Source organism: Planococcus citri, chromosome 5 (assembly GCF_950023065.1).
Source record: "Planococcus citri chromosome 5, ihPlaCitr1.1, whole genome shotgun sequence".
Classification (NCBI taxonomy): Eukaryota; Metazoa; Arthropoda; class Insecta; order Hemiptera; family Pseudococcidae; genus Planococcus; species Planococcus citri.
In genome coordinates this window covers 69,917,629-69,933,973 of record NC_088681.1, presented here as the reverse complement: position 1 = coordinate 69,933,973, position 16,345 = coordinate 69,917,629, and the positions used below count along the sequence as shown (strand labels likewise).

Sequence of the window (16,345 nt, the reverse complement as noted above, 5' to 3'; positions counted from 1 at the left end):
GACCCCCTTTTTAAAAATTCATTTCTACACCCCCCCCCTCCAGCGCAAACGAAAAGATTTTTAGCGCAAACCAGCACAAACGTAGCACAAACAATTAACACCAGTTTGGACCTCCCAGCTAAAAATGGAGGGGGGCTCTCCCCAAGTTTTTTCAAATACCAGGGGAAGGGGGCAGCACAATCAAAAAGCAGTTCAGCAAAAACCAGCACAAATGTAGCACAAACAAATGTCATGTGTTTGAAGTCCGTTGGCGGGGGGCCGTGGACATGCACCTATTTCTTTCGCCAAGTTCTTATTTTTGCTCAACTTGGTAACTGCCAGATGACATTTTTCACAATTGCTATTATAATTTCTTGTATTAATACCTACAAGTACTTAATTTTTTAAAAATAATTTCAAACAGTGCTTTTGACTAATTTGTTTTATTCATTTTGTTGAATTATTATTTTTGAAAAAATTTCTAATTTATATACTTATAGCTTTAATCAAATCAAATAATAAGGTATTGATTATAGGATTCAACAATGATTCAAGCAGATATTTTTTTTTTTTACTATAATGTTGATTTTGTTGGGGATGGTGGCATCTGGTTTCCTGGTAATCTCCTAAAAGCCAGTTTTCAAAAACCAGGAGACAAACCTTACCTTTATTTCATAAGATTTCTAATTCCTATTGCTTAAGTTTACTATTTTTATATATTGCTTCTGCAATTTCGTATTTATTATTTAGTAGATATGAATGAATCTAAGGCAGCAGAAATGATTCTGCAATATTTTATTTATAGTGTAGCCAACATGACCCACAATCCAAATAGGTAAGTTTTTTTTTCTACATTCAGTTATAAATACAAATAGCTTTTTTTAGTTTCAAGAACGGCTGGCCCACCCATCGCTAGTGATGTACAAACAATAATATTCAAATTTATTAATTAAAAAAAAAAACTTTTCCATCTCAAAAATTTTGTATTTTTCAAATTTAACAACTAAAAATAAAATCACATTGATAGGGAATCTAAATTATTTTTTCTAAGTTCTTGAAATTCAGATAAAATATTTTAAAATTGGAAAAATTTGTTATTGATGATTTTTTCCCCCGTGTGTTTAAACGTCTGATATAGTATCAGAAATGCAGTCATCAAGTATACCTAGGTACCTATGTAATTTTTGATGCAAAACAAAAAGTTAAAAAGATTTCAAATTCATCAACTTGAAAAAAATAAAAAAATAAAGTGATCCAAATTAAAAGATTTTGATCAGAAAGCATTATTTTCTTTTTTATTGATCGTAAGTATGTTATTATGACATGTATGTGAATAGTAAGTAATAGTTACCTGTCTTTAATTTTAGGATATTTTGTCTTTGTGTAATTTTTATTCAAAAGTACATAATGAAAACAATTTCAACTTTTTTTTTTTGTAATTTTCAAAAATGTTAGATAGTTATTAGAAAATTTGAAATTGTAAGTAGGTATGTACTAAGTATGTACCTACATCTTACTTTTGATTGAATTTTTGTAATGTATATTAATTTTTTTTCAAATGGGGGGAAGACTCCATACCTTTGTTATAATGAGCCGTAGGTTACCAGTAAGGTAGGCATGACCAATAAAGTATTTTTGCCCGAAGGGCACTCACCCCAGTTACCAGTATACGAGTAAAGAGACACAATCGTATTAAAGCACGAATATGTACAACGAAATATATTAATGCCTTACCGGCAATATCAAATACACAACGCGATTATAATAATAAAAACACAATGAGGAAAATACTTCTCAATTACACTTATAAAAATAGAACTTAATAATAACATATAAAACTTCGGACGAACCGAAGTAATAAGTAAAAAGCATGTAAACTGACCGCCTATTCTCTCTAAAAAAGACTGCGGCGATGCCAGCGTCGCTCGTGGGCTCATGGCCGCGACCGACGCTTCTATCAGTGTTACCCGAATTAGGGTACATCAAACTACTCTCATAGGAGTCACCCTTAGGCATATTTCCCTCCTTACACCCTTTTGTTTACATGCAATTGGCTTGGATTTTACTCGTATGTACACTGCTAAATTTCTTCCAAGGTATTTGAATTTTGAAGTTCTATTGGTATTATTATAATATTTGTATTATGTATTTTACTAACTTTATATGGGATCGTCCACCAGCACCACCAGATCAACAAGAATTCTTTCAGGAGACGTTCTAAAAATAATATTCAAGGACTTAGACATACCGTACCAACCGGATACAAAAATTATATTTTTTGTATTATATAGAAATTATTCCATCCACCCTCCAAAAAGGTTTGTTAATATGTTTTACGGTAATGAGGAATACAATAGATATATTCCAATGCAAGTTTTAGATTTAATTTTTAAAATATTCGACATAGATCGCAGCTCGATGATGTAAAATTCATTAGCTGATTGGTCTCGTTGTAGGTACATATATTCGATTTGGCCCCTGAAACAGATTGACCTCTCCTGCCCCAAAAAGACAACTATGAGGAAAAAAACTGTGATGAAAATTTTGGACCCCCAGAGAAAGTATTTGAGGGGGGTTGAAGAGGCTAAAATATATTTCCCCCTTGATTTTCTCATTTTCCAACAAATGCTGATAAAAAAGCCCCCCTTTTTTTTTAGATTGGTTCTAAGGTGTCCAAAGAACAAAACCAATTTAGGACAAGAATTTTGGCCAATTGAAAATTTCGTTTTCGCTATAGTAAGTATGGTTTCATTAATTATTTGTAATGGAAAAAATTACGTTTATCTCGTTCTCTGTTTCTTATGTATATAACGTTATGACATCACTGGGCACTAGCATGGGTTGAATTACAGTAGCAAAAAGGCATGCTAGCAATCTGCTAGTTATGTGCTAGAAGGACAATCACTGGTAATCTTGCTCTAGTCGAACGCTTGCACCAATTAACCTGTGTGAAGTTAGCAGTCGTAGGTATTAGCATGGTGCTATTGGTGCTAGATATTTGTTAGAAGTCTTCTTACGCAGGCGCTAGCGTTGTTCTCTCTCACGAGGGTCATTCCATATCAATTCAACCAAAAAAATGCGATTTTGAAAATCATGTCTTTCGATTTCGCTCAAATTTTTTTTTCAATGTTTACCCACCGAATAAGTAAGATACCCGCAGTCAATTTGGTCCCAGCCTCATCAGCGGCGGGGAGGGGGGGGGGAGCTTCCATTATTTTCACATTGTCTCGAGGTACTCAACTTTAGCAATGCATCCCTTCAAAGCTATAATACATTGACCAAAACTGATTTCACAGTTCAAAAGACCATCGCATTTTGAACTTTTTAAGCAATTTGAAATTTTTAAAAGTTGAAAGTTCCGATTTTAAAATGGCGCTCTAAGTGGGAGCTACCATTTAAAATTCTGAAAAAATTTCCACAGATGTACCTTTTGATGCCTTTTGAAATTGTATTCAATTTTCGAGATGGGATCTTTTAATGGTGAGGGAGCACCCCCTTCCCCATGTTTGGGCGAAACTTTCAAAAAGAAATCTGGGATATGTGATATATCGAATTGTATGTTTTTGGTGACGCTGATCACAAATATGAACGTTAGATTTTTGATTAGATTCATCCACGGCCCCCAGCACCTTCCCAAAGGGGGTCAGCTAAAAAAAAAAAAATGGTTTCATTCGTGTGACACATGAAATAGTATGTTTTTGGTATCGCTGAACACGAATATAGACTTAGTTTTTCAAATTCACCTCACCCATGCCTCCCAAAACCCCCCTCAATGGGTAAAAGTTCAAAAAAAATTTGTTAAGGGCTGTGGATGGGCGCAATCAAAAATCTGACGTCATATTCGTGTTCAGCGTCACCAATCGCTTTGTGTATTAAACTCCATCTGTTTAACGAGTTTATCCACATTTGAGCTGATTCTGGAAAGTATACCTCAAGAGTGGGTTTTTGGCCAAATTTTTACATAACTAACAAAAATTATCAAAAATCAAAAATTTCCCGTGTGTGAGAAAATTTTTGAAATTTGCGCGAATGTCGTCTAGAATTGATTCCCCCCTTCAACGGGGGAAATTCATCATTTCCAACCATTCTGAATCAATTTCTCCAGAATTTCAGGTCCATTTCAGTGGCCCCACCCATACGTGAAATCGGATCCCGTACGGAAAAATACTATGGCGAACTATAGTATTTTCGCGAACTATAGTTAACTATAGTAACCATGAATTTTTTTTTCAATATTTTGGACAATTTATTGGCTTATAATTCCTGAAAACACACAATTTATCATTGCACTGATAAATTGTGTGTTTTCAGGCATTGTAAGCCAATAAATTGCCCAAAATATTGAAAAAAAAATTCATGGTTACTATAGTTAACTATAGTTCGCGAAAATACTATAGTTCGCCATAGTATTTTTCCGTACGGGATGAAACCCATCTATAGACCGATTGGGCATCCTTAGTGCATGTTAAAGTGCAGGTTAAAGTGCAGGTTAGTGCAGCTATTCCCGACGTTAGTGCAGCCCCCTCTCCCCTTTTTGAAAAAATGTGGGGACGAATCACGAGAAATGATTTACGAAATAGGCGTGAAAAATTGTTGAAAGCATTCAATGACTTTGAGTCATTTTCATTAGTGTTGGTTACAGCGTTTAGCGCACACGATTACAAAAATATTCCTCCTTCCCTTCCCTCTCACAATTCTCAACAAGTCTATTTGCAGCCCAGTTACTACAAGACAAATATTGACCTTTCAGAAAATTTCCTCACTTGTCACACTCGAAACTTGGTCAATAAAATGTTAATTCCTTAGGTAATTTAAATGGACGACGCGTTTATAAATGTTTAAATCCCTTTTTAAATTGTTTCAATTTTGCGAAAAATGAGTCACCAATGCCATGAATTGATTTGAAAACCATAATATACCTACTAATTATTATAGCATGTTTTGTGCTCTTGTACATATTAAAACACCAAGTCTTTGAAAATTGAAAAGCTTGATTTTTCATTCGATGCACATGGTTGTGACGACTTTGAAAAATGTGATGTCACTTAACGTAGATTTTCTTTATCGAAAATATAAAAGTGTGTTTCAATTATTTCAAGGATTCAAAGCGCTAATTTTCATCTAAGAGAATTTATGAGTACCTCGCTGAATTCTACACACTCTGGTCTATAAAATTTTCTGGTTATTTCTCATCAGAAGTGTTTGATGAAAATTTTAAGAGGTGGTACAAAAATAGGGTACATATCATTGATTCAAAAATTTCATTATATGGGAAGGAGTAGGTATAACTTCGAATCCATCTGGTACCTTCTCGATTCATTTTTCTGTGTCATAAATACCGCATGAATTTTCTATTGGTTGAATATTTTACTGAGGTTTTGGAAAAAAATTCATAAATAATCATCGGCTCATCCAAAATTGATGATTTTATACTTTTTGAAAAATCAAAAATTCAAAGAATTCAAAAATTGAGGTACGTTGTGGGAAAACCGAAGTTATGAATCATTTTTGGGGTATTGGAAGGGGAGTTGGAAAAAATGTAAATTCTGGTCGAAACTTTCGGGGTGAATAGCAGGTTTTTGAGAACATACATATATATATATATCTATATAATATTTTTTTTACAGATTCCAAACCTCCAATCTCTCCCCTGTCTAACAATACTTCACACTTTATATCCCGGGGCATTTGAAAAATTCCAACTCAAAAAATGGATGTAACCAGTGCTCCGAGCTCCCCCTTTTTGACTGAAGAGGATACTTTTTTAACTATAATGTTAATTTTTGTAGTAATAGTAGCATTTGGTTTCCTGGTTATGTACTGGAAAATGGAAAATTAGTTTTGAAAAACCAGGACCCAAAACTTTATTTCATAAGATTTCGAGTTCCTATTGTTTAAGTTTACTGTTTTTATATATTGCTTCTGCAATATCTTATCAATCCAGGGGACGATGGTAAGTTTTTTTTTCTACATCCAGTTGCAAATACAAATAGCATATAGGTCTTACTAGTCTTTGTTGATTTTTTTTTTTTTAGTTTCAAGACCAGCTGGCCCACTCATCGCTAGTGATGGACAAACAATATCCAAATTTATCTATTAATTTAAAAAAAAAAGTTTCTATCTCAAAAATTTTGTATTTTTCAAATTTAACAACTAAAAATAAAATCTCATTGATAGGGATTCTAAATTATTTTTTCCAAGCTCTTGAAATTCAGATAAAATATTTTAGAATTGTAAAAATTATTTGTTATTGTTATTGATGATTTGTTTTCCCACGTGTTTAAACGTCTGATACTTATAATATCATGTCCATCAAACTGAACGTTTGTTTTCATCTTTACATCTAGCTATCTTTAGTCAAATACCTAGGATTAATCATTATACAACGACTTAAAGGTCAGATTTTTTGGGTGTTATACTGTTATACCTACCTACGCATAGTTAGGAAAATTCACGCATAATCTTTTCTGTGCGCGCATGACAAGAATATTTCCGAATTTACGTCAACATTAATTTGTTGAAAAATATTACTGAAATTAACTCATAAAATGACTGGTGTATTTTCCCCTAAAATCAAACTTAATATTCAAAATCTTGACATCATATGCATTATTGGCTGCATTTTCATTTTTTAAGGAACAAATTGAGACGTGTAGTATAGTGAACTGAAAAACGCCTACATCTATTAAATAAAGCGCCTTCCCAAAAAATACCCGAAAAAATACGTGAAAAATCAAAAAAAAATTATTTAGCCAGTTCTATGGCACCTTGTAAGCTATTTTTTTTTTAAAAAATCGAAACCTTAACGTCTCTACAATATGAAAAACATTATCAGACCAACAAATTTTGAAGTTAAAGGGCCCAAATTTCGAGTTGAAATGGGCTGTTTTTGCCGTTTTTTTGATTATCCTCCAATCCTCCAATAGGTATATCGAAAATGAAAAAAACGTTGAAGGTGGTTAATGTCTCGTTTTAAAGAGCATTAAATATTGAACATTTCCCTCACTGACATTACCCCTCTAGGATCCTTAGTTTTTGAGCTATTTTTAAAGTAACAGTTTACTAGCAGATATGCTACCTGCTAGCATTCTGTCCCTTGAAATTGTCAATAGGGGTGTCTCATATTCAGCCTGATATTTCATTTTAGGACTCAATAAAAAATCCTCTCTTTACAGCCTAGGTTTTTTTTTTTCAATTTGAGGAGGGCTGAAGACACGGGTGCCCCCACTTTCAGCTAGGGGGTCCAAACTGGTGTCAATCATTTGTGCTACATTTGTGCTGGTTTGTGCTGCTCCCCTTCCTGTGGTATTGGGGGTGATTTGTGGAGGGGGGCATAAAATGAATTTTAATAAAGGGGTTATAAGAAAGTTTGAAAAGAGAAAAATGGAGGTATCTATTGTATGTACTTCGTTTGTATTGGTTTGTGCTGCCACACATAACCCTTGAACCCATCCCCTCTTTGAAGTAGGGCTTTTCACCACTTATTAGGATTAGGTTGCCTCTTTTATATGCACTGACTTGTCTGATTTTTTAAAAAATTAATCGCTTCAACAGCAAAAATGGTTCATTTCAGCTGAAAACTGAGATTGTTAAAATTCCAATTTAAAAAACGGATGTAACCAGTGCTCTGAGCTCCCCCTTTTTGATTGAAGTGGATACTTTTCTATAATGATAATTTTCGTAGTAGGCAATAGTAGCATTTGGTTTCCTGGTTATGTAGGTACTTAAAAATTAGTTTTCAAAAACCAGGACCCAAAACGTTGTTTCATACCTAAGATATCCACTATCCAGTTTCTATTGCTTAAGTTTTCTGTTTTTATATATTGCTTCTGCAATTTATTATTTATTAAGTATTTAATATGAACGAATTTAAGGTTGCAGAAATGATTCTGCAATATTTTATTTATAGTGTATTAAGTACTGTGGTCAGCCAACATGACCCACAAATGTTGGCGATATTTTATAAGAGTAGATAATTTATTACGAAACTAATTCAAATGATATTCAATACAAGGGACAAATACAGAGGAAATTTGTGATCCAATGCTGTGTCTCTTGGATTATACCATTATTGTTCCCTGCACTTGAAGTGAAAGAGGAATGTGAGGGGAATGTCAAGCACTCACTGCCATTGCAGGTGCAGTATCATTAGAGGCTTTACTAGTGTGTGTATTTCACAGAGTGATGAAGTGGAGTAGGCGGACGTATGATGAAGTGTATATATTAAATGAAGTTGCGTACAGCAGTACAGTATGTTATAGATCAATTACTTCATTTTATGCAATTTACTTACCTACTTAATTTTAAACTTTGTTCTTTAAGTCCGATTTCGTCTTTTTTCTATCGACACCTTATGCATGTTTTATTATTCTTTACCTACTTAAGTTTAACCTTTGTCTTTTTTGCTATTTCACAATTTACCATTTCTTTTTTGCAATTTCCTGTTTTGTTTATTCTAAAGTCCAATTTTACCTATTAATTTTTTATTATAAAACATCACTCTTTCTCATATAAAAATCAGTTTTTTAAAATCAGTTTCAATAATATGTACATAATATCTTTCTATTATAAATCAGTTCTTAATAAAAAGTGTTTCAAAGAGTTTACTTGTTTTTCTTTTGGTAACAAAATAGGATGTTTTTGGTTACGCTGAACACAAATATGACATCAGATTTTTGATTGGATTCCATCCACGGCCCCCAACAAATTTTTTGCACTTTTACCAATTAGGAGAGGTTTTGAGAGCCATGTGTGAGGTCAATTTGAAAAACTAAGGCTATATCCGTGTTCAGCGATATCGAAAACATACTATTTCATGTGTCACACGAATGAAGCCATTTTCCCCAGGTTATCCTTCTTGGGGAGGTGCTAAGTCAGATTTTTAATTGGACCCATCCACAACCCCCAACAGAACCTAATCCTGATGAATGGTGAAAAGCCCTACTTCACAGAGACGAGGGATTAGAAAGTTATGCGTGGCAGCACAAACAAAGCACAATACATGCATCCATTTTTCTCTTTTCAAACTTTTGTCTGACCCCCTTTTTAAAAATTCATTTTATGTCCCCCTCCAGCGCAAACGAAAAGCTTTTCAACACAAACCAGCACAAACGTAGCACAAACAATTAACACCAGTTTGGACCTCCCAGCTAAAATTTGAGGGGGGCTCTCCCCAAGTTTTTTCAAATACCATGGGAAGGGGGCAGCACAAGCAAAAAGCTTTTCAGCACAAACCAGTACAGATGTAGCACAAACAAATGTCATGTGTTTGAAGTCGGTTGGGGGGGGGGGGGGGTGGACATGCACCTATTTCTTTCACCAAGTTCTCATTTTTGCTGAACTTGGTAACTGCCAGAACACATTTTTCACTATTGCTGCTACAATTTCTTTTTTCAATACAAGTACTCAATTTTTTAAAAATAATTTCAAACAATGCTTTTGAATAAATTTTTTTTATTCATTTTGTTGAGTTATTATTTTTGAAAAAAAATTCTAATTTATATAATTTAGGTACATATGTACTAATCAAAATAATAATATTGATTATAGGATTCAACAATGATTCGAGCGGATATTTGGTTTACCCTAATGTTGATTTTGGTGGCGATAGTGGGATTTGGTTTCCTGGTAATCTATAAATCTACATCCTGTATAAAAGCCAGTTTTTGAAACCTTAATTCTTCAAGATTTATTACTATTTTTATATTTTTTATATGTAAGTATATTGCTTCTGCAATTTCATATTTTATTATTTAGCATGAATTAATCTAAGGCCGCAGAAATTATTCTGCAATATTTTATTTATAGTCTATTACTGTGGTCAGCCAACATGGCCCACGAATGCTGGCGATATTTAATAAGAGTAGAGAATTATAAAGTTGATTCAAGTGATATTCAGTCTAAGAGACGTAAGTACATATATCGAGGAAATTTGTGATCCGATGTTGTGTCTCTTGGATTATTCCATTATTGTTCCCTATTATAACTAATGTATATTTTGTAATCGTATTGAGGGTTGTTCAATCTCCTCTGCACATGGTAATCACTCAAGCAATGAGACTTAAAGGGGGGGGGGGGGGTTCTCCTCAAAATTGAGGTCAAAACCTTTGAATTTAGCAAATACTCATTACCTAACTTACCCCCCCCCCCCCGCATGGATTCAAATTTATTCCACGATGTTCCCCTCACACGAATGTTGGAGTTTTATGATTAGAACAAAAAGTCGACCAGATCAGAATTAAAGCATAAATCTTTTTTTTTTCATTTTGCCCTCAATTTTGGGGACCTGCAGCTCGTTGTTCCTCTCCCCCCCCCCCACTAAGGAAGATATGGGTTTCATACGATTTCACGTAAAGGATGGGGCCACTGAAATGGGCATAGAGTTTTAAATAATATGCTCCAGGCTCCAGAAGGTGTAAATGTGAAATTGGACAGCTAAAAAATGTTACTAGAATAATGCTGGCATATTTGCTAGCAACTTGATGGTAGCGTAGTGCTAGTACAATCTCCTAGCATTATGTTAGTAACAGTTTACTATAGCAGATATGCTAGCGCTTGTGTTCAAAATGGTGCTATCTGAGCCAGCTGGCATATTGCTAGCATTCTGCCCCTTGAAATTGTCAATAGGTGTGTCTCATATTCGGCCTGATATTTTATTTTAGGACTGAATAAAAAATCCTCTCTTCGCAGTCAAGGTTTTTTTTTCAATTTGAGGAGGGCTGTAGACACGGGTGCCCCCACTTTCAGCTAGGAGGTCCAAAATGGTGTCACTTTATTGTGCTGGTTTGTGCTGCTCCACTTCATGTGGTATCAAGGGGTTATTTGTGGGGGTGGGGGCATAAAATGAATTTAAATAAAAGGGTTAAGTATACGAAAGTTTGAAAAGAGAAAAATGGAGGTGTTTAACCCTCGAACCCATCCCCTCTTTGAAGTAGGGCTTTTCACCATTTATTAGGATTAGGTTGCCCTTTTTATATGCACTTACTTGTCTGATTTTTTAAAAAAATTAATCGCTTTAACAGCTAAAATGGTTCATTTCAGCTGAAAACTGAGATTGTTAAAATTCCAACTCAAAAAATGTATATTAATCAGTGCTCCGAGCTCCCCCTTTTTGATTGAAGTGGATACTTTTTCAACTATAATGTTAATTTTTGTAGTAGTATGTAGTAGCATTTGGTTTCCTGGTTATGTACTTGAAAATTAGTTTTAAAAAACCAGGACCCAAAACTTTATTTCATAAGATTTCGAGTTCCTATTGTGTAAGTTTACTGTTTTTATTGCTTCTGCAATTTCTTATGTAAGTATGTATTACCTATTTAAGATGAACAAATTTAAGGCCGCAGAAATGATTCGGCAATATTTTATTTATTATGTATTTAGTCCAGTCGGTAAAGCACTTTATGAGGGCAAACCCAAACAAAACTGCTAACAAAGATTTTTTTGCTTTAAAATGTCCAGGAGGGTGTCCTAAACAACATATCTCGACCCGTCCCCGATCCACGTGGAGCTTTCCCTCCTACATACAGTGGATTTTAGCCCCCCAAAACAAGTTTTTCGCCATTTACTCCCCTGCATTGCATTTTAGCGAAAAATATGTGGCTAGATAAAAGAATCTACGTCAAATTTCCGATCTAATGATGTATCAACTTTCCTTGTACGCTCAAGGGGGGTGGAACTATAGCCATTTAAAAAGGGGGGTTTCTTGAAAAATACATAATGGCTATAGGCGCCTAAGAGGGGTGAAATGGTCTCCGAAAGCGTTCGAGTTGATATTAGCATGTAAGGTGAGTACCATAGAGAAACTTCCGCATGAAAAATTTCAGATCCACACCCCCTCCCCTTTTGGGAGAGCCCCCCTTTTCTGAAATTTCAATAACACTTTTCTCAGCCCCATGTTGACCGATTTTGAAAATTTTTCAGTATGTTATGTATATCCCTAGTAGGTATCCCCACAAAAATTTTCAACCCCCTCCCCTCATATTTACCCCTCAAAATGGTGTAAAAATGTGTCTGAGGGAGGGTTGGGGTAAAATGGGAATTTTGGGGAAAATAACTAAATATTAATGAACAGGGTGTCGTTTTCTTATGATTCGATACCGCTGAGCACGAATATGACATCAGATTTTTTGCTACACTCATCTAGCTCTCTCCAGAGCACTTTGTCCCTTCAATTTTCACTATTGTTGAAAAGCATAAAAAAAATTAAAAAACGCTATTTTGAGGGGTAAATATGAGGGGAGGGGGTTGAAAATTTTTGTGGGGATACGTACCAAGGATATACATAATATACTGAAAAATTTTCAAAATCGGTCAACATGGGGCTGAGAAAAGTGTTATTGAAATTTCAGAAAAGGGGAGCTCTCCCAAAAGGGGAGGTGGTGTGGATCTGAAATTTTTCATGCGGAAGTTTTTCTACGGTACTCACCTTACATGCTAATATCAATTGTAACGCTTTCGGAGACCATTTCACCCCTCTTAGGCGCCTATAGCCATTATGTATTTTTCAGGAAACCCCCCCCCCTTTTAAATGGCTATAGTTCCACCCCCTTGAGCGTACCAGGAAAGTTGATACATCATTAGATCGGAAATTTGACGTAGATTCTTTTATCTAACCACATATTTTTCGCTAAAATGCAATGCGGGGGAGTAAATGGCGAAAAACTTGTTTTGGGGGGCTAAAATCCACTGTAGGGGGAAAGCTCCACGTGGATCGGGGACGGGTCGAGATATGTTGTTTAGGACACCCTCCTAGAGATCTTAAAGCAAAAAAACCTTTGTTAGCAATTTTGTTTGGGTCCAACTCCTTACCGACTGGACTAATTATTGTGGTCAGCAAACATGACCCACGAATGTTGGCGATATTTTATAAGAGTAGATAATTACAAAATTAATCTAAGTGATATTCAATCCAGGAGACAAATGCAGAGGAAATTTGTGATTCAATGTTGTGTCTCTTGGATTATACCATTTATTGTTCCCAATTAATATATATTTGTGTAATTGTATTGAGGGGTGGTCATGGTCAATTTCCTCTGTACGTGGTAATCAATCAAGCCATGAGACTTCATGATATGATTTACAATGTCAGAGAATTGACCACCCTGTAAATACGGACAATAACAATATTGTAGTATTAATATGGGCTGATTTTGCTGTTAAACAGCATTTATCAACATTCGTAAATTTATTCATAATAAGTATTGTTGTATCTATATGTATAGATTGCCCCCATACATTACGCAGCCCATGACATTTCACTGACTTTTTGCGGACCGACGTTTGGTTTGCACTAGCAGGACCGCGCTTGATTTTTTCCATGTGTTCTCAAAGCAGCTCACTGCTGGGCCATGAAAAGAAGGTATATACTCGATCAGATTGGAGAAAGACTTATATTTAAGCTTATAATTCAATTTTCAATTTTTAAGGAGGGCTCCCCACTCAAGTGTATGTTTTTTAGATATTCCCCAGACTTTTTCCGCCATCAAAAAAATGTTTTCATTCGCTTCCAGGGAGGCGAGGAACTCGAATAGCTCGTGCATGTAGCGCCAAGTTCATAAAATCGAATAATGCAGGTCTTTAGTAGTACTCTGCCTCATATACACACTGCGTTGGCTTGTTTTGCATGTCTGTAGCGATTGAAAACTGAATAGACTTTTTGCAGCCCAGTGCCGGGCTGCAAAAAGTCCAGATGGGCCGCAAAAAGTCTGAGGTTTATCTAGTATGGGCTGCGTAATACCACTTTTCATGTGTATATATATATTGTAAGTGTATATCTATATGTTGGTGTTCGTTTTCGAACTCTTAAGGGAAAAGTTACTAATATTTATCAAACTAATAGAACTATATGCACAAAAAAATGTTGCGACTATTTTGTTTACATGCAATTGGCGTGTATTACAGGCGCATTTTGGATTTTTTGTGTATGTCTAAATTTCTTTAATACCATTTATAGTTCTATTAGCATTATCATATGTATTTTATTAAGTTTGTATGGAATACTGTTAAGTATTAGGAGTAAATAATAATTTTTTTTTTTTGTTAGTGTTTTAAGACTAGCTTGGCCCACGTCATTTTAAAAATTTCATTTTTTTTTCAAATTAAAAAAAATGTTAATTAATTTTTAGAAAATTTGAAATTGTTCGAGTGAATTTTTATAATGTATATTAATTTTTTTAAAAAACTAATGGCATATGATCGATAAATTTACCATGCCATTCTCTGTATTTATGTTGACAAATAAATGTTTGTGTATAATACATACTCTCGTGTACCTATTTATTTCTCTCACGTTAACGCTTCTTATATAGATTAGATAGATAGGTACCTAGGTAGGTACGTGTTTTGAAAATGTGATTTTTTTTTAGTATTTCTGGAATTTTAGTCTAGTTGAATTAGCTCAAAAAAATGCCTCCGCTCGCACTGAATACAAAAAACGATCTGATGACTGATTTTTCATCTAAATGGTATTTGAAAAAATAAGCTTTAATGCCATTTTTTGCCCCTCCGGCCTCCATTTCCGAGCACCCCACTACCTTTCTTAAAAAGGCACATATCTCCCTTAGTATACTGGTCAAAGAGAAAAATATTTCAAGTAAAAGTTATTTCTTGAAGGCTTCTCTACACGTTTGTTTATTACATAAATTTCATTTGAAGCAACCCTTGCCCCCGCAAATTTGAAAAATCCACTTTCAAAACTACTCAAAACCACAGCGCAAAAGTGAAAATCACATAAAGTAACCAGAATGATATTTCCTATCCAGAAAGAGTTTTATAATTTCCCCAGCCCTTCCCTCTCTGAGGACCCCGCCTAGTAATGCACGTATATCCCCTCATAATGGCTCTACAAAAAAATCCACGCAAAAATTGTTCCTTGAAATCTAAAATACATTTTTAGTTGAAAAATTTTATTTTGGAGCAATCCTTACCGGCCATAGTTACCCTTCGAATTTGGGAACTCAGTTTTAAAACAAAATCTCAAAATCACATCTCGCGGAAATTATTGAAGATGGCGCAAAAGTGATGAGTACTTCAAGTATCAATTATTCAGAATGAAATTTCCTATCCAGAGATATCTTCAATTCTCCTCTCCCCTGCCCAAACGTTCCGCCTTTTTCAAAAAATTTAATCCTTACATCAGAACATCACTTTGAAACTTTGGATTTAGATTTTCAAATCACCTTAATCGGTCCTTCAAGGACGAAGGTGAACTACGTAAATACAAAGAAATAAAAGGAAGGGGAAGAAACAATCTCTTCTATCAATCAGGAAGCCAATTTCTGAGGTGCATTCTAAAAATACTTTTTTCATAACATAGGAAAGAGGTTTTGGTGGTGAAAAAGTTTTGACAAAATATGATAAAACAAGTTGAATAGGTACACATTTTTCATTTTCAACATATCCAAGTCATGAATATAAACAACGGAATTTAATATAGGTATCCAGATTGATTAAGTATCTGAACCACTCCCATTTTTATTTTATTTTTTTCAAAATAAACCATCGCAAAATAAAGCAAAACTAACGTCAAATAAATATGTATGAAAATATTGTTAAATAAGTACCTAAGTAGATAATTAAGTATGCCTATTCCACTTGGTGGCACTTCAAGAATAAAAGTAACTGACCATTAATTTTTGTTGAACATTGACAGTATACTTTCTGAAAAAAATGACCGAGAATCAAAAATCTCATTACCGACATCTGTCATTCACATAGTGTCACTGTCAAGCATATCTTCAGTCCAACAGACGTATACAGAGGAAATTTGTGATCCCATGCTGTGTCTCTTGGAAGTTGGATTATTCCATTATTGCTCCCTATTAATGTATATTATATTTTTTGTAATTGTAGTGAGGTTTGTTCAATTTCATCGGCAAAAATGGTAATCAATCAAGCCATGAGACTTCATGGTGTATGATTTACAATGTCAGAGAATTGACCACCCCGTAAACAGGGACAATAATAATACAATATTACTATGGGTTGATTTTGGAGTCGTGGTGATCCCAATAGGTAAGTTTTTTTTTCTACATTCAGTTGTAAATACAAATAGCATATAGGTACCTACTAGTCTTAAAGACTGTTTTTTTTTTTTTTTTTTTTTTTTTTTTTAGTTTTAAGACCAGCTGGCCCATACAATTACCTATGATTAAAATTCTGTAAACAGATTTTATTCAAGTTGGAGGAGTCTGACACAAATCGAACTCCAAATTTGGACATTGCTGAGTGCCCCTAGGAGGAAGGGGACAATGATAGCGATTTCATATTTTTTTAATGCAACAAGATTGAATAGGCCTACACAAGAAACATTTGAGAAAAACCAGAGGATCAAGGGCCTAAATCCAAAACCAGACTGATTGGACAATTT

The 16,345-nt window shown here is 34.5% G+C and overlaps 1 protein-coding gene across 4 annotated transcripts in view; it reads right to left on the bottom strand.

Annotated features, from left to right (window-relative positions):
- The window catches only part of LOC135846809 (uncharacterized), a 208,227-nt gene that overhangs the window by 190,570 nt on the left and 1,312 nt on the right, over nucleotides 1-16,345 (bottom strand). The window contains exon 1 of one of the 4 annotated variants that reach the window (XM_065366094.1): nucleotides 1,714-6,073. The exons of the other annotated variants lie outside the window; for them this stretch is intronic. The gene's annotated coding sequence lies outside the window, so the exon portion shown is untranslated. Of the gene's footprint in view, nucleotides 1-1,713; nucleotides 6,074-16,345 lie in introns of those variants that run through there. 4 annotated transcript variants of the gene reach the window in all.